The 21,223-nt window shown below is 39.9% G+C and overlaps 1 protein-coding gene across 7 annotated transcripts in view; it reads right to left on the reverse strand.

Annotated features, from left to right (window-relative positions):
• The window catches only part of THADA (THADA armadillo repeat containing), a 335,311-nt gene that overhangs the window by 193,619 nt on the left and 120,469 nt on the right, over positions 1-21,223 (reverse strand). The window lies entirely within an intron of this gene.

The raw sequence follows: 21,223 nt of genomic DNA on the forward strand, positions 1-21,223 counted from the left end.
GCAATAAGCACAAATGTAAAACAAGGTTTCTCCAAGTTGGCATCAATGACATTTTGGATGAGGTAACTCCTCCTTGTGGGGGGCTATCCTGTGCAGTGCAGAAGGTTTAACAGCCTCCATAGCTTCTACCCATGAGATGCCAGTAGCACAACACCACTCCCCACACCAACTGACAACCAAAGATCTCTGTGGACATTGCCAAATGCACCCTGAGAGGAAAAGAAAAGTTCCCAGTTGAGACCCACTGGTCTGGAGCATGATCATCAGAAGGCATGGCGTGTAAGGTTCTGGAGTGCCAATTTGCGAGGATTATCTTCTCCCTCTTTACAAGCACTGCTCCCTGCACTCTGACAAGATTCTGGATATAGCTCTTCCAACTGTACAATTGACAAAAAAGCCCAAGCTAAATATGGCACTTGGTTAAATACTGTGTCTCCAAAACTATGAAGGAACTACTCCGAAGGGGTGACACACATATTCCCAAACCTGCCCCTTTTATCAACTCTAGATGCATTCTCCTAATAAAGACCCCAAATACCATTTTTCAAAAACAGAAGCGTATTTTACACACAGTGAAATGCTCAGACCTTAAGTATACCATTTGGTCAATTTTCATAAATGCATACACTCATGTAATCCACCTCTATGAAGCCTGAGGAGATTTCCATCATTCTAGAAACTTCTCTTGCACCCCTTTTCCAGTCAGCTCTGAATCCCCAAAGCAACCACAATTTGATTTCTATCACCACAATTTGGTTTTGTCTATGCTAGAATTTCTGGAGAAGGCAATGGCACCCCACTCCAGTACTCTTGCCTAGAAAATCCCATCGACGGAAGAGCCTGGTAGGCTGCAGTCCATGGAGTCGCTAAGAGTCGGACACGACTGAGCAACTTCACTTTCACTTTTCACTTTCATGCATTGGAGAAGGAAATGGCAACCCACTCCAGTGTTCTTGCCTGGAGAATCCCAGGGACGGGATGCTGGGTTGGCTGCCGTCTATGGGGTCGCACAGAGTCGGACACGACTGAAGTGACGCAGCAGCAGCAGCAGCATGCTAGAATTTCATATAAATGTAATAATGCGCTACTTTACTTTTTGGGTCTGCCTTTTTTCCACTCAACATAAAACTTATGATATTCATTCACGTTATTCAATGTATCAATAGATTGATTCTTTTTGTTGCTTTGTATTCTACTGCATGAATGTACAAGTCTGTTTATCCATTCTTCTCTTGACAGACACGGACTGTCTCCATTTGTTGGCTTTCATGAATAAAGCTGCTATGAATATTCTTGCACAAGGTTTTTTGTGGACATATATTTTAATTTTTCTTAGATAAATATCTGATAATAAAACTAAAGGCTAATATTTTAGAAAACTGATGGTTTTCCAAAATAATTATAATATTTTGTGCTCTCAACAACAATAAGCAAGCATCTAGTAGGTCTATATCCTTTCCAACATTTCCTGTTGTCTTTTTTTTTCCATTTTAGCCATTCTCACGATTTTGGAGAAGAGTGATTACTTTTATTTATTGCATACTTTAAAAAAAACTTTATCACAGTATAATTGCTTTACAATATTCTGTTAGGTTCTGCTGTACAGTAAAGTGAATTAGTTATAAGTATACATATATCCCCTCTTTTTTAGATTTTCTTCCAATTTAGGTTACAACAGAGCACTAAGTTCCCTATGCTATATAGTAGGTTCTTATTAGTTATCTATTTTATACATAGTAGTGTATATATGTCAATCCCATTCTCCCAACTCATCCCACCCTCTTTCTTCCCCGCTTGGTATCTTAAGTTTTTTTCCTACATCTGTTGCAAACTTTTTAAACCTTACCACAACTTAATAAATTTCTTTTCATAACTACTTCATATTTAGTAAAATAAAAATTTTTTGAAGTCCTTACTCATTTCAAATTATAGATTTATTGAACATTTTTTGGGCATTTTATATAAAGAAAGCTCATTTCCTTCTTTATACTTACATATTTTTATGGGAAAAATTAATAAATGTTAAAAGAAACAGACTGCCCAGTGCCTCTTCTCATAGAAAACTAGGCAAAAGTATCTTGGCTTTCTCCTTTAAAAAATTCAGTGGATTCAAGTACACACTTTTCATTCGACTTTTTTCCATCAAAGAATATGCATATTACATATACTATTGTGCACCTTGATTTTTTTTCATCAAAACCGTATCTACAAAATCATTCAATATCAGGCACCCTGATCTATTTCTTTCCATTTAATGACTGCAGAGTAAACCATATTATAGCTACGTGTGACTTAATCCCTAATGGTTAGGGCTTTTGGTTGTTACCAGTCTCTTGCTGTTACAAAGGATCACATGTATAAAATTTTTAGTTAAAAATGCAAACCTGGGTTTTGCAAGGTCAATGTTTTATTGAGGGGGAAGACAAACCAATTCCCCTACAGGCTATGCCACATTCTTTACCATCTCCAAGCAAAATGGTTAAAAATATCAGTTTCCATTTTTAGTGGAGTCATTTAAAGGTAAAACTCTAGGAGTTAAGTACTGGGATACTTGAGTACTACCTGCCCATACAGAACATCTCCATCTACACAACAAAGCCTGGAGGACATATCTTCTCAAGGCATCAGTCACTATTCTCCAGCAGCCTAGTATCTCTTGGGGGAGTAACAAAGATAAACATTCTCCCTTAAGTAGACCATATGCTCGTTATCACCATCATCTAGAAACTGCCTTGATAAATAACTGGCCCTGCTGACCACAATACTGCCAGAGACAAGGGCTGAGGAGCTGCTATTCTAAAATTAAAGTCTTTTTTTGTTTTGCAGTGCCACACAGCTGGCATCTTAGTTCCCCAACAGAGACTGAATCCGGGTCCTCAGCAAACAGAGCACCAAGTCCTAACCACTGGACCATCCCGGAATTCCCTAAAGTCATTGTTTTAATGGAATGAAAACAAATTACCTCATTCAGTTACTTAGGCAAACATTTACCAACCAGTTTATCTTGGAGGTTATATGAAGAAGGTACATTACTCAAAGTTAACTATTTGGTGAATCTTTTAACTAATTGTTTTGTTCTTAATAGCCTGGTGTGTTTCGACTAAATCTTTAAAAAAATATTCTGTTAAAATTACTGTGTCCCTGCTTGGTGGTGAAAGAGACAGAAGCATCAATTGTGCATCTGCCAATGTTTAAGAAAAACCAAAATTATGTTTAAAGGAGAATTCTGACCTTGTATTCAGGTATGCTGAGACACAGGAGGTGCCTTTCTGTTCTAGGATTTACTTTCCAGGTAGCATAAACTGAACTCTGCATCAGCCAAGGGCTACTAATGACTTGGCTAAAAGTTTATAGAGTGTAGCCTGAAGGATATGCAATATTAACACTTCTTGTGTATTATAAAACAGAGCCTCAAGTTAGACATAAATGGATTATCAAAATTAACTCAGGGGCTTATTCAAACTTCACTCACCTCTGATTCTCAACTGCACCAAAAGGTCTACAGCATCTTGAATCCAGAACTTTGGCTGCTAATGTATATTAATTCCAGCTTTCAACTAACAAACGACTACATTTTATGATTATACTGAATGGAGAACCACTGTGTATAATAGCGCTTCTAAGTGGAGGCAATTCATAGGTTTTGGGCTGCCTGTATAGGTCTGTAATCTAAACTCATTTTAAAAGACCAAGGTCATGGAACCATTTTAATCCACGTTTGAATCTCCCTCCTCTGAATCCTAGAACATCTAAGTTTTACCTTTCACTTGCAGCTTAATCAAAACTGTGTGATCATGTTTTTCTCAAAAACAAACATAGCGAATATATATTTTTACATACCTGTATACTTCATTTTGAGCACTATGCTAGGTCCTCAGGGAGATACTAACAATATGAGATAGCCACTGCTCTTGGAGCTAAAATCTGATTAGGAAGGCTGGCATATTTATAGACTATAACTAAGAACATAAGGCAAACCAGTGTAAGGGTCAAATAAATGATGTTTACAGTAAGAGTACAGAGTTGGAAGAGATATCACTGGGAACTAAAAAGGTAGGGAAAGTTTTGGAAACTAAGGTGAGTCTTGAAAAACTGGTAATACTGGATTGAAAAGGAGAAAAGACAGCATGGAGGATGGGTAGGTACAGGCATTACGTGGATAGACAAGTTGGCTGGATGAAAAGAGAACTTCATGACAGGAGAAAGTAGAAAGCACAGGAAAACATACAGTTTTTTAGAAACTTGAATGCCAAACTAGACAGATTCACCTGTGTCTTACTAGGCACTGAAAGTTTCTGAACAGGAGAGAGACGTGACAAGAGCAGACTAGACTAGAGAGACTAGAAACACGGTGGTCCCATGGACATTCACTACATGCGCACCTTTTCACCTCAACTAGAGCATTAATTTATAGGCATCAAGGCTTTCCTGCATCTCTCTTGATTCATGGCATAATACTCAGTACATGTTGGTTGACTGGTAAATATTATGGCAATTAATGAATAAATAATGGTAGCCAGAGAAGAAAAAAAAATTCTAATATAGTTGATTTCAAACCTATGCTTTATGCCTTTATTCTCTCAGTGACTGGTACCTACCTGACACTTAACTACTCATTCAGCTTCTCAAGCCCAAAGCTCCCAATGCACCAATCAATAGGCAAGGCTTGCCACTTTTACCACCAGAGTATATGTTGAGTCTATTTCCCACCATTCCCCCTACTTAGACCACAAGTCTGATGCCATTGTTTCTTGTCTAGAAGCTTTATCAGCCTCTCACCTGACCTCTTTGCCTCAGATCTTCCCTCTCTGTAACTCTGTTGTGGTAAGAACTGTCTTTAAAATACAAACCTACATTATGAGATTAATAGTTCCCTAGTGCTTTTTGGATAGTCTAAACTCTTCAGCCTGATTTACAAAGTTGTGCTCATTCTGACTCACTTGTCCAGCTACTTCTGCTTCTCTACCTTCAAAACCAGCCACACAGAATTTCTTTCGGTTCCATCAACATTTCATGCTCTTTCTAGTCTCCAGATGTTGGCAAATAGACTTTCTGTTAGGAACACTTCTGCCCTCAGCCACCCTAGACTAACCCCAATCTTTTAATTTGGGGCTTAAGCCAACTTCTCCCAGGACACATTCCTGATGTTTCAAACATGGGTTAGGTGCCTGACATTGGTCTTACACTATAACTTACAATCTCCCCATCACAGCATTTAGAGCACTCCATAACTTGCTTATTTCTCACACCAAATACACACTCTCCATGGGCAGAGACTAACCATATGTATCTTATTTCTCCATATTATCTCAGGTACTAAGTATGATGCTCAGTTCATAGCTGGTGAACAGTTGCTGGGTGAATGAAGCTAGAGAAAAGAGTTCTTGACAAAGTCAAGGAGAAAAATAATTATGACTAAGATGATAACAAATAAATAATTTCCTAAAGTGCATAATTAGCTATATCTAAGGATATTCGGAATCATCATCTAAATTAATAAACTGAGTATCTTGGCAGGGCTCAAAATGTTCTTAAACACAAATATATAAAGCTCATCTCCCTGGTTTACAAACGGTTTGATTCCAGTTCCCCCAAATAAGCCAACAGGGTAATATGTTACCTCCCCAGATATAGCAAGCCCTGGAAAAGGTCAGTTTTCATTCCAATCCCAAAGAAAGGCGATGCCAAAGAATGATCAAACTACCGTACAATTGCACTCATTTCACACGCTAGCAAAGTAATGCTCAAAAATTCTCCAAGCCAGGCTGCAACAATATGTGAACCATGAACTTCCAGATGTTCAAGATGGTTTTAGAAAAGGCAGAGGAACCAGAGATCAAATTGCCAACATCCGCTGGATCATCGAAAAAGCAAGAGAGTTCCAAAGAAACATCTATTTCTGCTTTATTGACTATACCAAAGCCTTTGACTGTGTGGATCACAATAAACTGTGGAAAATTCTGAAAGAGATGGGAATACCAGACCACCTGACCTGCCTCTTGAGAAACCCATATGCAGGTCAGGAAGCAACCGTTAGAACAGGACATGGAACAACAGACTGGTTCCAAATAGGAAAAGAAGTACGTCAAGGCTGTAGATTGTCACCCTGCTTATTTAACTTATATGCAGAGTACATCACGAGAAATGCTGGGCTGGATGAAGCACAAGCTGGAATGAAGATTGCCAGGAGAAATATCAATAACCTCAGATATGCAGATGACACCACCCTTATGGCAGAAAGTGAAGAGGAACTAAAGAGCCTCTTGATGAAAGTGAAAGAGGAGAGTGAAAAAGTTGGCTTAAAGCTCAACGTTCAGAAAACTAAGATCATGTCATCCGGTCCCATTGCTTCATGGCAAATAGATGGGGAGACAGTGGAAACAGTGTCAGACTTTATTTTTTTGGGCTCCAAAATCACTGCAGATGGTGACTGCAGCCATGAAATTAAAAGATTCTTACTCCTTGGAAGAAAAGTTATGACCAACCTAGATGGCATATTCAAAAGCAGAGATATTACTTTGCCAATAAAGATCCGTCTAGTCAAGGCTATGGTTTTTCCAGTAGTCATGTATGGATGTGAGAGTTGGACTATGAAGAAAGCTGAGTGCCAAAGAATTGATGCTTTTGAACTGTGGTGTTGGAGAAGACTCTTGAGAGTCCCTTGGACTGCAAGGAGATCCAACCAGTCCATCCTAAAGGAGATCAGTCCTGGGTGTTCATTGGAAGGACTGATGTTGAAGCTGAAACTCCAAATACTTTGGCCACCTGATGTGAAGAGCTGACTCATGTGAAAAGACCCTGACACTGGGAAAGATTGAAGGTGGGAGCAGAAGGGGATGACAGACGATGAGATGGTTGGATGGCATCACTGACTCAATGGGCATGAGTTTGAGTAAACTCCAGGAGTTGGTGATGGACTGGCGGGCATGGCGTGCTGCTGTCCATGGGGTCGCAAAGAGTCGGACACAACTGAGAGACTGAACTGAATTGAACTGGGGGTAACATTCTCCAGTGACAGGCATTTCAAACCTGTTTACCTATGTGGCCAAAAACTAGCCCAGCAACTTTATCGGAAACAAGAGAAATGATAAAAAGGAAAAACTGAACATCTGTAAGTTCAATGTCCTAGGAAGACAAAGGAGAATAGCAAAAACTCTGAATGGGATAAAGCAGATAAACACAGGAGAAAACAAACAAGCCAGGATAGAGGGTGAGAATAAGCAGCTTTAACCTTGGGTTTTTCAGACTATCAAAAGGTGAGTTGTTCCCCATCCCAGGTAAGAACAATGCCAGCACAACGGATGAGAGGCTCCTGGGGAAACACAGAAGCTGCTTGAATAAATCAACATGTCGTGCACCAAGAGCAAGGTGCCCAGAGCACAGGGTGGCTGTCATCTCCACCAAGGCGATCCTTAGCTGCCATGTTCCTGGACGGACTCCTTCAGAGTCCAGCCTGAGAACGAAAGAGGCTAGCAAGAGAGGTTTATGGAGTGAAAGAAAATGCCCGCCTGGCACCGTTTTGTTTTTATTTTAAAAGCTATTTTAAATCTACTCTAACACTTCTTATTTATTGAGAAAAATTTAGATAAATAAAGAACATTGCAAAGAAAAATCTAAAAATCACCACAATCATACTACCCAAAGTTAGTGGCCAGTCTGTCTTGATGTCTGTTCATACCTTTCTCCTCCTTATATACTGCTCTATAATCTGCTTTTTACACTTAATATATGAAGAACACTGGTCCACATGAATCTGTACCCATTTTGATGTAGTAGCCTCTGTGTGGTACTCTCTCTGTGCGTTTCCTATGTTTGGACACAGGCCTGGGGCACTAATCCAGACATCAACCCAGCACAACTAAGCCATGTGCGGAAAGAGCCTCACTCCAGCACCGCCCTTTTGTCTGCACATTCCACACCTAATCTTGGTAATGCCAAGAGAGTCTAGTGTTGGATAGCATCTGACCTTTGGTCATTTCGGTAGTCTATGAACTCTCCCTGCCATCTAACAGCCAAGAGAAACCTTCACGTTGCAGCAAGCTTCTATTTCTCTTAGAGATCTGTGTCCTAATTAGTCGAAATGCCAGAAGCACACGTGCTTCTGAGTTTCACACAGGATGAAAACCATCATGCAAAGAAAAGAAGTATTTGGGGAAACACGTTGAAATAAGGTATCTCCACCTCCCAGTTCCTACATATATATTCCCTATTGCTCTCAATCCTCCCAGGAACAAGGGTCAACAGAGTAATGTACAAAGGTATAAAAAGAGAAAGCTAGCAAGGGCAAGCAAAAACCTGCAGCGGCAAGGAGGTGCAGAGTAAATAGCAGCAAAGGTAGAGTGTGTGCCTGGTTTTAAAAAGCCTGGACTTATTCACAGGCTATGGAGAACACCATAAAACTGGTCATTAGATGAAAACAAATGATGAAGGCAAAAGCCTGGGGGTTTTCAGTTGCTATTTCAAATAGGAACCCAATAAACTATTAAAACCTAGCTACTCCCCAGTTTCTGGTCTATAAAACCACTCCAGAGGAGAGAAATCAGCTAAGGGCCTATGACTCCTTGCCACAGTGACTGCTGATAAAAACAGCAAACTCATGTTGAGAAATACAGTACCCCCAAATGCAAACAAACCTACAAAGACGACAAAGCGCACACACACACATTTCAAAGGATGATCAAATGCAAACTCAAAAATTAGAAACAACTAATAAAAAGAAATCTGGATTTGGAATCCCACCAAGAAAACCATCTCTGACTCCATTCCCAGAATCCTCTCTCTACCTCTGACTGGGGCTGACACTACAGTTTCTCCCTAGAGTTGTAATAACTAAACAAGAATAAGGGATTGAACAAAAGGGATGTCAGGAGTCCCAGGGTCAGAATCTCACACTCGACAAGCACTTGTAATCACTGTGATGCGTCCACCAGGAAGTCCTGTGATAAGTCCTGTTATTAAATTTCAGGCCAACTGTGTAGGAAGTTAAAGGACTCTGACCAGATCGCCTGCCAGTCTCATCTACCTTCCTAATCTCTGTAGGTAGCCATGGAGTTCTTGGCCATGTTGAAAGCTTTTCTAACCCTTTCCTGCAGGAACAGCTTTCCAGATGGAGAAGCTTCCGAATCACAAAATTAGCCATCACTATGCAATACCCAGGGAGAGAAGTGAATGGTCTTGGTTCTGGAAATGCCCTGCCCTACTCCTTGTGAAATCACTGGTCATAAGAGAGCTGGGAAATACGTTTTCTGTCCTTACCCGGCCAGTTGGTCAGTAAGCAGGCATCTCTTGAATTCCTCATGTGTACAAGGTCCCATTCTGGCAGCTTATACAATATATTTTTAGATTTTTAAAACTGTTGTATTTATTTACTTCATTGGCTGCACCAGGTGTCATTTAGTTATACCATGTGAACTCTTAACTGTGGCATGTGGGAGCTAGCTCCCTGACCAGGGATCAAACCTGGGCCCCCTTCATTGGGAGCATACAATCTTAGCTACTAGATCACCAGGGGACTTCCCTTTACTGGATTTTTCTTTTTTTAAAAAAAATCCGGAATTTTTTTCTTAGGAAACGTTTCTTACTGAATCCCATCATCTAAAAATCTCAGTATGTCTGGGTTAATTCAATAATCATTGTGTAAGCAGTCTGTGGTAGATTGTTTCCAAAGATGGCTGACAACAGTTCCTACTGCCTCCCTACATGTGCAGGATCCCTTCCCTTCAGGAGGCGGGCTCTATCTCCTCTCCCCTGGCCTCTAGTCTAGTAGCCTTGTGACTTTTCTGATCAACAGGAAGTAGTGAAAGTGATGCAGTGCCAGCTGTGTCTTAGGCGTCACGAGGCCTGGCAGCTTCTGTATTCACTGTCCTGAGGACGTGGCTACTCTGCAAGAGAGTCCTCACTAGCCTGCCCAGGCATCCCTGCCTCAGTTGAGGCCCCAGATGAATGCCGCCATGTGAGTGACCCCAGATGACACCACACAGTAAAGAAGAACCACCAAGCCGAACCCAGCCAACCCACAGAATTGTGAGAGATTAAAAAAAAAAAAAATCACTGTCATTATTTTAAGCTACTAAATTTGGGGATGTTTGTTTTGTAGCAATGGTTAAGTGAAACACAGTTATAACATTTGAGACACTGAATTATACTCTGTGAAAAAGGTAAATACTAAATAAAAAAGACACTGATAACAAGGAACTCACAGTTTAACTTCTATATTTATCCTCTCACAGTCCTGGAGGCCAGAAATCTGAAATCATTATCAATGGTCCAAAAATCAAAGTCAGAGTTGCACCTCCAGAGGCTCTAGGGGAGAATACAAATCTTCACCTCTTCTAGTTCTGCATGGTTGCTGACACTCCCACCATCTCCAATCTCCTCTGCAGTCACCCTGCTTTCTCCTCTTTTGTCTCTCAAATCTCCCCTGCTTTCCACTTACCAGGGATGGCATTAAGGCCCAACCAAATAATCCAAGATAGTCACCTCATTGAAAGATCCTACAAAGACCCCCTTTGCTTACAAGGTAACATTTACAGGTTCTAGGGATTAAGAACTGATGTCTCTGGGGTGGAGGGGAGGGAGTGAGAGAACCAGTATCTGCCTTGTACAACTGCGAAAACCTAAGAGTTAAGACACTCAGGGCAAGAGTGAACATAACTGGTTAATTCCAAGGCAGTTATTTTCCAAATCTTTAAAGCAATGGACCACTTTTTTTCAACTATAATCCCAATATTTAAAACATTAGAAAAACAACAAAAAACCAGAACTGTTCTGGTGGAAGCAGGGTTGGGGTGAGAGATCATCAGTTTGGCCTCCCTCTTATCCCTAGCAAGCACAGGCTCTGATGTACAGGCTCTGATATACCTATGTGAACCCAAGAGGCACAGTTTAGAGGGGCTTTGGAAGACAGTAAAACCCAAGATAGCGGTCCACACTCCCTATCTTTTTACTTCCTTTTATTCCCAACTTTCCAAATCTCTCTATTTAAGAAAGCATACTCCATCTGTCACTGCCTATAAGTCCCTATGATAATATTTCATCTTTTCTGTAACATTAATAGTTACTGCTGTTTTATTAAAACATGTTCCAAGTCTGTCTCCTCTTACTAGGAAGTTAGATCCTTGAGACTAAAAATTGTCTTATTTCTTCTCTAACCTCAACACCTAGAATGGTGCTAGTACATAGGACACTCAGTGTTCCCTTATTGTTTTCTCAGAATTCCCTCCACAAATTTTGCTCCAGGAAAGGACAGGCTGTCTTCTTTTCAACCATAAGTGTCCATTTCCCAAGAGTCTGACTGTAAAAATAAGAACAGGATTAAAAAGCTCTTATTTGCTAATTCTAAAGAATTATCATGTATGGATATGAGAGTTGGACTATAAAGAAAGCTGAGCGCAGAAGAATTGATGCTTTTGAACTGTGGTGTTGGAGAAGACTCTTGAGGGTCCCTTGGACTGCAAGGAGATCCAACCAGCCCATCCTAAAGGAGATCAGTCCTGGGTGTTCATTGGAAGGACTGATGTTGAAGCTGAAACTCCAATACTTTGGCCACCTGATGCAAAGAGCTGACTCATTTGAAAAGACCCTGATGTTGGGAAAGATTGAGGGCAGGAAGAGAAGGGGACGATGGAGGATGAGATGGTTGGATGGCATCACCGACACAATGGACATGGGTCTGGGTGGACTCTGGGAGTTGCTGATGGACAGGGAGGCCTGGCGTGCTGCAGTTCACAGAGTCGCAAAGTGTCAGACACAACTGAGCGACTGAACTGAAAGAATATCATATAAGCATTAAAACTATAGTCAACCAAATGCATTAAACATGCAAAAGTTCAGTGTTGAATTGGTCTCATCCTCATCCAAAATTCTAGCAAGAAATCACCTAGAAACTTCTCTTTCACTCATTAACAATTGATAGACTAATTTAACAAAAGGTCCAATATTTCAGAATAAAAATTTCTTGGTTTCTATCCCTGTAATGCTTTCATTGAACTAATTTTTTTCAAGATCCTACTCTAAACCTTATGGACATTTTCACTAAGACTAATATGAATTTGCCAAATTCATATTACTAAAGCATGAGGAAGGTGCCAACAGAGTTCCAGACTTCAAGGAACATATCAGAACAGGAGGGACCCTCAATGAAGGTCTACTACTCTAATCACTTAATTTTCCAGATGAAGAAACCAATGCTCAGAAGAACTGAGTTTCGCAAATTCAAAATACCAGTTGGGGAAAAATTCAGGACTAGAACCTAATTCTCTTGTTTCCCAATCCAGCCACTAGACTTTTTTAGGGTTTCCATTACACAGGTAATCCACTCATCCTGTACCAGGCATCTGCTTAATGAGGAGAGGACACTGTGGCCCAGAAAGGCCAGTTTTCAAAGGAGTTCACGTCCTCGTGATGGGATCAGATAGCCATCTCTCCCCTGCTGTCAATCAGCCCCGGTCAACTTAGATTAAGATTCCTTCCCTAAGCTTCTACTTCCATACACTGAGCCAGGCCCACTCACCACCTTTAAATGGAGTAGATGTGCGGACAAACTGGCAACTAAACTAATCCTTAAAAATCTATCCATCTGCCCTTAAAAAGCATTTTCAGAGGTCAGTGGACCACAGATACTCCATTTGATCTAATAAGTCTCGTCTCCCCTGTATTCAAATTAAGAGAATCTTCCTAGTATACAACAATACCCTTAACCACTCTCACCACCACGACCCTCCCCTCAAAAAAACTAAAGACAAAAATATAAAGGAAAAAAATCCGTTAAATCTCATGCAAATCAAACCAGAAAAGAAAGTGTGTTTACTTGTTCTTATTCAGACTCAAGGGCTTCTCCCTAGTGAATCCATGTTTTTTGTAAGTTTATACTCAGGCCAAGGCTTATTTACAAAGGAAAAAAACAAAACAAAACAAAAAAACAAGGAGTCATCAGGCAAATGTCACACTCCCAGTTAATACAGAACATTGTCTATACCTAGGTATGATGTGATGTCCAGTGTATGTTTTCCCAAACTCATAGCTAGAGGAAATAAGACTAAGAAATCAAAGAATGATTTCTTCTGCTGTGAAAGTATTTAAGAGTCTCTATGTCCCTCTTAGATTGCAGGATTTAGTCTTCTCTCTGAACAACTGCCTGGAAGTACTCAAAAAGATGGGATAATTTTCAACAGATTGGCTGGATCTCCAGACGAAGAGGGAAAGCCAGCATTTGGCAGAGTTGTAAAAAGAACATTTTGGACATCTTAGCCATTTATTTTTTGGAGAGCCAGAAAACTAATCTGGAATAAGTATAACTCATTATTATTATTATTACTTAAAATCCTAACCTTTGGCTCCTGGGTTTGGAAGCTGGAAGCATGTTGGTTTCTGTAGAAATGCAAATGAAATTTATTAAATTAGACATTCCAGGATCAGGGCTCTGTGTTTGGTGTTCTCACGAATGCTGTGTTTGTTTGTTTTTTTTTTAATACTCTCAAGGAAGTAGGGTACCACCTCTTCACAGACCCTGGAAAGCCATATGCTTGGCCCTGAGAGCAGACTGTACCCTGAGATCACACAGAGGCAGGCTTTCAATACGGCTGGGAGCCATTCTCTGCCATGCATGTTTCCCCTCAACAGCCAGACCCAAAACCCTGCAAAAGGCTGAGGCTGTGTTTGCTACTTCAACTGTATCTCCTATAGCACCTAGTAGAAGAGACAGACATAGCATGCGCTGCCTTCATTTAAAAATAAATTAAGGAATAAACCATGTCTCGTCTCTTTCCCCTCTTTTGAGTTAAATTCTATTAATTACAATTAATATACGCTCATTAAAAAAAAACCCAAACAATATACAAATGTGTAAGTAGTAAAAGAAATATCACACTGCCCCATTCAAGACCTTTTCTATATATGTATAAAAACATAAAAAATATACATATAATACACATAGCTGTTTTGGAGGAGTGGTCAACAGGAGGGTTTGTGTTGAATATTGTTCAGCAACTCTCACTTTTAAAAAAAATATTTGGTGCTTTACAAATCATTTAGATTCTCTAAGTAGAAAGAGAAAAATCAAGTTTTTCTTGTCCTTAATTTTATTGTATTTAAGATTTTTTTTGATGCAGACTATTTTTAAGATCTTTATTGAATTTGTTACAATGTTGCTTCTCTTTTAAGTTTTGGTCTTTTGACCCCGAGGTATGTGGGATCTTAGCTTCCTGACCAGGGATCAAACCTGCACCTCCTGCATTGGAAGGTGAAGTCTTAACCACAGGACACCCAGGGAAGTCCCTTGTGACTAATTTTTTTTAATGTTTTGAATAAAAATATAATCTATTACTTAATCTCCATACAGGCTTCTTCGTCCATGGGATTCTCCAGGCAGGAATACTGGAGTGGGTTACCATTTCCTTCTCCAGGGGACCTTCCTGGCTCAGGGATCGAATTCAGGTCTCTCACATTGGAGGCAGACGCTTTTAACCTCTGAGCCACAGGCAAGCCCTGATCAATAATCTAGCTGAATACAAAATAAAAAGAAGGTAATCATACTCCATCAGAATGTTAAAGGTATCTCTCTTCTATCTTCTAAGGCTGCTCCCATTTTGATCCTTAATTCTCCATATGTGAGCTGTTTTTGTTTTTCTTAACTCTACAATATTTTAGAAATTTCATAATGATGTATTGTGTCTTGGTGTGGATTGTTTTTCAGTCACTGTACCAGAACTTGTGTCCTTAAGTTCGAGGAAAATTTCCTGTGCTGTTTTTTTTGACAATTTCCTGCCCTTACTTTGCTCTGCTCCAACCCCCTGTCCCCCACCCTCACTTTTTCTGGTTGTACCATACATATGTGGGATCTAGTTCCCTGACCAGGAACAGAACCTCTGTCCCTGCAGTGGAAGTATAGAGTCCTAACCACTGGACTGCCAGGGAATCCCTCTGCTCTCCCTTAGAACTCTTGTAAGTAGAATATTGAATTGCCTCAAATAATCTTGTAATTTTTTTTAAATCCCTTTCTCACCTTCCATCTCTCCTGACCTCTTGAGTTTTGCCTCTGAAAGGGTTCTTTTATTCTGCCTTCCATCTTTTCTTTTTCTTTTTTTTAAATTTATTTAATTGGAGGCTAATTACTTTACAATATTGTAGTGATTTTTGCCATACATTGACATGAATCCACCATGGGTGTACATGTGTTCCCCATCCTGAACCCCCCTCCCACCTCCCTCTCCACCCCATCCCTCAGGGTCATCCCAGTGCACCAGCCCTGAGCACCCTGTCTCATGCATTGAACCTGGGCTGGCGATCTGTTTCACATATGATAATATACATGTTTCAATGCTATTCTCTCAAATCATCCCACCCTTGCCTTCTCCCACAGAGTCCAAAAGACTGTTCTTTACATCTGTGTCTCTTTTGCTGTCTCACATATAGGGTCATCGTTACCATCGTTTCAAATTCCATATACATGTGTTTTTTTATATATATGAGTTACATATATTGGTGTTTTTCTTTCTGACTTACTTCACTCTGTATAATAGGCTCCATTTTCATCCACCTCATTAGAACTGATTCAAATGCATTCTTTTTAATAGCTGAGTAATATTCTATCGTGTATATGTACCACAGCTTTCTTATCCATTCATCTGCTGATGGACATCTAGGTTGCTTCCATGTCCTGGCTATTATAAACAGTGCTGCGATGAACATTGGGGTACACGTGTCTCTTTCCCTTCTGGTTTCCTCAGTATGTATGCCCAGCAGTGGGATTGCTGGATTATAAGGCAGTTCTATTTCCAGTTTTTTAAGGAATCTCCACACTGTTCTCCATAGTGGCTGTACTAGTTTGCATTCCCACCAACAGTGTAAGAGGGTTCCCTTTTCTCCACACCCTCTCCAGCATTTACTGCTTGTAGACTTTTTGAGGGCTATCATATTTTCTAATTCCCTGTAGCTCTTTCTTATTCTGATTGCTCTTTTAGAAATACCGTCTTGTTTTTATTTCATGTAATCACTTTTATCTCATTTCTCTGAGAACGTTAATCTACCTTTTTTCATTTTAAGTTTTCTTCTGGCCACTGTGTTATATTTGCTTCTATTCAATTCCTTTTTTTAAAAAAAAAATTCTTCTTCTAATACTGATTATAAATTTTAGGTGGCAGCTGTTTCTTGGAGTGATTATAGTACCTCTCTTCCTGCTGCACGAATACACACATTCCAATGCAAAGAATAAATCTATCAGTTAAAACATGAAGTTCCATAATGTGTCAAACAGGGTTTAGAAAACGGGCCGAGAAAAAAACAGCACAATGAAGACCACCCTGAATAAGTAACACAGCAGAAAGGCATTTTATTCAAAGGATAGCTTCTGGTTTTCTTTTCTCCGTTGAAGCTTTTCATCATGTGAATCTAAAGAACACCAATTCTAAATGCCAAATGTTCTACCATAAAAGATTTTTCCCTTCTTTCCAGTTTGGCTATGACTCTAAGGAAACAGAGACACAATAGTTACTAAGGAGGCAGGAAATCCTTTCAGTTAACCAACTTTTACATACTGTTCCTTATGGTCAAAATGCTGACCACACTGTGGTAACTCTTTTTGACTTTATGACCTTATTACTAAGACTGTCAATTATACTCACTGTTATTTGAGCAGAGGAATTGCCTGAATTCCAAAAGACTACTCTACAGTGCTATTTAACCTTTCCCAACAGAGGCTCATTGAAAGTGGGAGCTTGGTAAAATGTTTCACCCCACTTTGCAAAGATACTTCCCAGTAAATATTTGAAATATATAAATACCTACAAGTAAAGTCTTAAAGATGTGTAAAACTTGCAAGTGTTAAATCAAATATCCATCTTAATTATGTAAGTATATTAAAAGTAAAATAACGCCATGAGTTCAAAGATAAAAATATGACATAAACTGCCACTGCCGTTGCCAAGTCGCTTCAGTCGTGTCCGACTCTGTGCGACCCCATGGACTGCAGCCCACCAGGCTTCTCCATCCCTGAGATTCTCCAGGCAAGAATACTGGAGTGGGTTGCCATTTCCTTTTCCAATGCATGAAAGTGGAAAGTGAAAGTAAAGTCACTCAGTCGTGTCTGACTCTTAGCGACCCCATGGACTGTAGCCCACCAGGCTCCTCCATCCATGGGATTTTCCGGGCAACAGTACTGGAGTGGGGTGCCATTGCCTTCTCCCAGAAGACTCTAGCTGCTTTTAAAAAACAGAACTAGAGACCTCTGACCCACCAGCACTAAACTTAGCTCCTTACCAGACTACCTGGGCTGTTAAACATCTGTTTTGTCATAACAATGGTTTAAAGGACCTGCCCTCCTCACATTTTTTTTTTTTAATATACTAGGGCAGTTCAAATATTACTTATCTGCCTACATTAAGCCTATTTTCAATAGCAAAATATTTTTACACAATACCCACAACATTTTATTTTAGAAAAGGCCTCTACTACATCATGGCTTCAAGTCTGAAACCGTGTCCCATAGATTATTTATTCTGTGGTGGAGATGAAATGAGGAAATACAACGTAGAGAAAGAGCAAAGACTCAGAATCAGCCAGACCAGAGGAGGACTACTTATTGCAGTGTAACTAACCTCGGGTGATTTATGAATCCTTGCTGAGTACCTTTCCCCTTTGTTTTCTGTAAAATGGGAATAACAGTACCTACTTTGTGGATTTACTGAGAGAAATGAGATAATATATAGACAAATCTAATACACTATCTTCTCATCCAATCACACATGCATTGTTCTTTGGCCTTGGCTCCTATGACGCTGCTGTCTTTGTTCCTCTCCCCACTTTAAAAGAGGAGATGAAAGGAATAGAAAGGGGATTAGAACAAATTACAATTAAGGTCAATACACTCTGAGATTCCAAGATCCAAGAGTACCAGAGAACAGAAGTCACTTTCAGTCTTGCCATACAAATAGCTTTTAAAAATACAAGACGTGCAGGCACTGAAAATACGGGTAAAATTTGGGTTTGGCACAAAAACTTTTACATAGCATTTTGAATATATTAACACCTGTACTTTTGCAGTAGTCATATACTAAATCATAAATATAAGAGTCAAAGGCCAGAAAGAAAGCCATAAAGTGAGATGAATGGATCTATATTGGTAGAAAAAAACATGGTTAGGATGTCTAAGTACAAACACCACACACACACACAGGATTGTGTGAGACAATAAAAATGATGGTACACAATGCTGCTCTCACATTCTTCCACTCATATATTCTAAGAACGTAGTATTTATTTTGGATGTGCCCATTCTACTAGTAAAAACAGACATTTCCATAACTGAACATACATACAAACAGGTGCTGATGCTTCAATAAAAGTATATTTCATCCTTGGAAAAGGAAAATCATATTTCTCATAATTACTTGTGATTACAATAGACCATCTAGCAGTTGAGTCTTTATGGGAATAAAGTCTTTCTAATAGTTTTCCAAAAAGTCTCCAAATTTGCCAGAAAACATGGAGCTTACAAAAATGACTGCTAAAACACTAAATAAAATAACTATTTGAAGGAACAGTCACTAATAGTTTTCATATGTAAATTTTGGCATTCCATCTTATTTTTAATTAATTCCATTAAATTGGTGTTTCATAGGTCAGAGGATTTTGTGGCTACACACCAAAAATGTTGTTTATAAAGCCATTTACAGGCAACTGCCCACAAATATTTTCTAGTACATTTTTTCCTTTTGTCCAATTCAAATTGTTATGGCTTCATTTTTCCCTTCTTTAAGTCCAATTTTGTTCTTTATATTTACTTCCACTTCCTTTCTGTACACTTCAACGGGGGGTAGCACATTATAAAATCTATACCATTCTTCAAAAATTTTGTATGGTACCAAGTAACTCTGATCGGCAAGTACACTGAGGAAGAAAATGGAAAAAAAACAACAAACCAGGTGGTAGGAGATAAATACCCTGACACACACACACAAAGCCTCACTCCCCCCACAAAAACTCATAAATAGGGTGCCCAAAGGTTATTTATGGAAAGGACAAAGAGTAACACAGGATAAAATGAGAATATAGCCAAAGAAGCCTCTTAGTCTCCTCTGGCCTAATTTAAAAAGGGTTACTCAAGTTCATGGATTGGTAATGGATGATGTGCATTACAAAATAAGGATGAATCAGAGTCATCACTAAAATATTGCTTTATTCTAAGGATGGACAATATCATATGTTTTGCCCTAAAAGATATGACTCACAGGGAGCTCACAATTCCTTTTCCTTTTTCCCCTGAAACTTGAAAAAAAGACAAAAAGGGGTGGGGTGAGGAAGCCACATGTCCAGAGTTCTACACTACTTCAATGGTGATTTCAATTCTGCTATTACTCACATATGTGACTCAGGTCAGTCACCTAACTTCCAAGTCTCAGTTTCCTCATGTATGAAATGGGGATAATTATACCTAATCCCAGGCTTCCCTGATAGTTGGTAAAGAATCCACCTGCAATGCAGGAGACCCTGGTTCGATTCCTGGGTCGGGAAGATCTGCTGGACAAGGGACAGGCTACCCACTCCAGGATTCTTGGGCTTCCCTTTTGGTTCAGCTGGTAGAGAATCCACCCACAATGCAGGAGACCTGGGTTCAGTACCTAGGCTGGGAGGATCCCCCGGAGAAGGGAATGGCTACCCACTCTAGTGTTCGGGCCTGGAGAATCCCATGGACTGTACCTTACCTGTTACTATCAAATGAGGTGAGAGACCTGAAAGTACTTTGAAATCATCAATTTCTGCTGATTCTACCTCCTTTCTCTCCGTTCTATTCACTTCAATTTCCACTGTCACTAGTCTAATTCAGATTGCCCATATTTCTTCCTTATAGCTGGATCACCTCTACAAATATCAGACCACACAGGTGCCCACTCAGGAGGAAAAGGAGAAAAACCAGGGCAATGCACATAGAGCTAAACATGTTCCATGTAAATATCTACCATTTATTTGAGATTCTCCTGTGAGTGGTACATGTGTATTTGTGGGCATGTATATTAAAATGGCCTTTATTTTAGGAAATGATTCTGACAAGTGAGGTGTTTTTTAATGTCCTTTTTTCAGCTGGTTCATGAAGTTTAAATGTCTGGATACCATCAGCCTATGTTATCTTAAACAAAACTACTCAAACAAACTGATTTCCCAGTCTTCAACTTTTACTTCCAACTCAGCTTCAGTATGTTCTCTACACAGTGGCCAAAATAATCAAACTAAAACAAATCTAATCCTGTTACACCTGTGCTTAAAATACTTACCTTGCTCACATGTCCTCAAGATGGCAGACAAGGTCCTCACCTCATCTCAGGCCACACCTCCCACGCACTCTGCAGAGCACTGGCGTGTGGTGACAGCTCTTTGTTACCCCCAGACTTCTGCACAGGAGCAGTCACCTGTGCTTTCCCAGGTAAATACTGCATATCCTTTTGTTTTCTTTCTTGCTCTAGGTTGTCTTACTGGATTCCTCAAAGCCCAGATTGCATGTACCCCCAGTGTGCCATTATAGCAGCAACTCTTTCTTCCGTCATTGTAGAACCTGACTCCTGCACTGATACTGACTGGGCTTCTGCTATGCGTCAGGCACTGCTCTAGGTACTGGAGATAGAGCAGTGAAGAAGGTAGATTGACCTCCAAGGAGCTGACACTCTAGTAAGGGGAGACAGATTAGAATTTAAAATAATAGAGAAGTGAAATATTTGGTAATTGTTTACCACTGTACCCCAAGAACCTGGAACAATGCCTTGCTCCTAGCTGGTGCTCAAAAATTATTTGTTGAATGAATAAACACAGGGGTGTTGAAAAGCATTATACTAACATGAAGGATTGACTGCTGTGGGCACTGGGTTCACACTGGCCCATTAAAATCTCTCAGAGTCCAGCCCATGCTTTCAGAAGCCTTAAAGCATGCTGCGTCAGTCATACCAGGGCATCTGCTATTCTAAGACTTGATTTTATTCTTCGCTAAAGTAGTAATTTTGCCAGTAATTTTCAGATCAAATGAATTAAGCACTGAAGTCTTGAAAGTCCCAACTTGGCACAGCCTGCCTCTTCCTCAAACTCAAAACACAAAATTAAAAGAAAGCCAGTTCCTTATATGGTTCAGACACCAGGATGCTGGCTTCTTGCTGCATTGAAAAGGTTCACACTGGAAAAGTCAATAACTACCATGAACAACGACCTTGTCAGATCACTGTCAAGGCATAATCCCACCTGAGTT

This window comes from Bos taurus, chromosome 11 (genome assembly GCF_002263795.3).
Source record: "Bos taurus isolate L1 Dominette 01449 registration number 42190680 breed Hereford chromosome 11, ARS-UCD2.0, whole genome shotgun sequence".
Classification (NCBI taxonomy): domain Eukaryota; kingdom Metazoa; phylum Chordata; class Mammalia; order Artiodactyla; family Bovidae; genus Bos; species Bos taurus.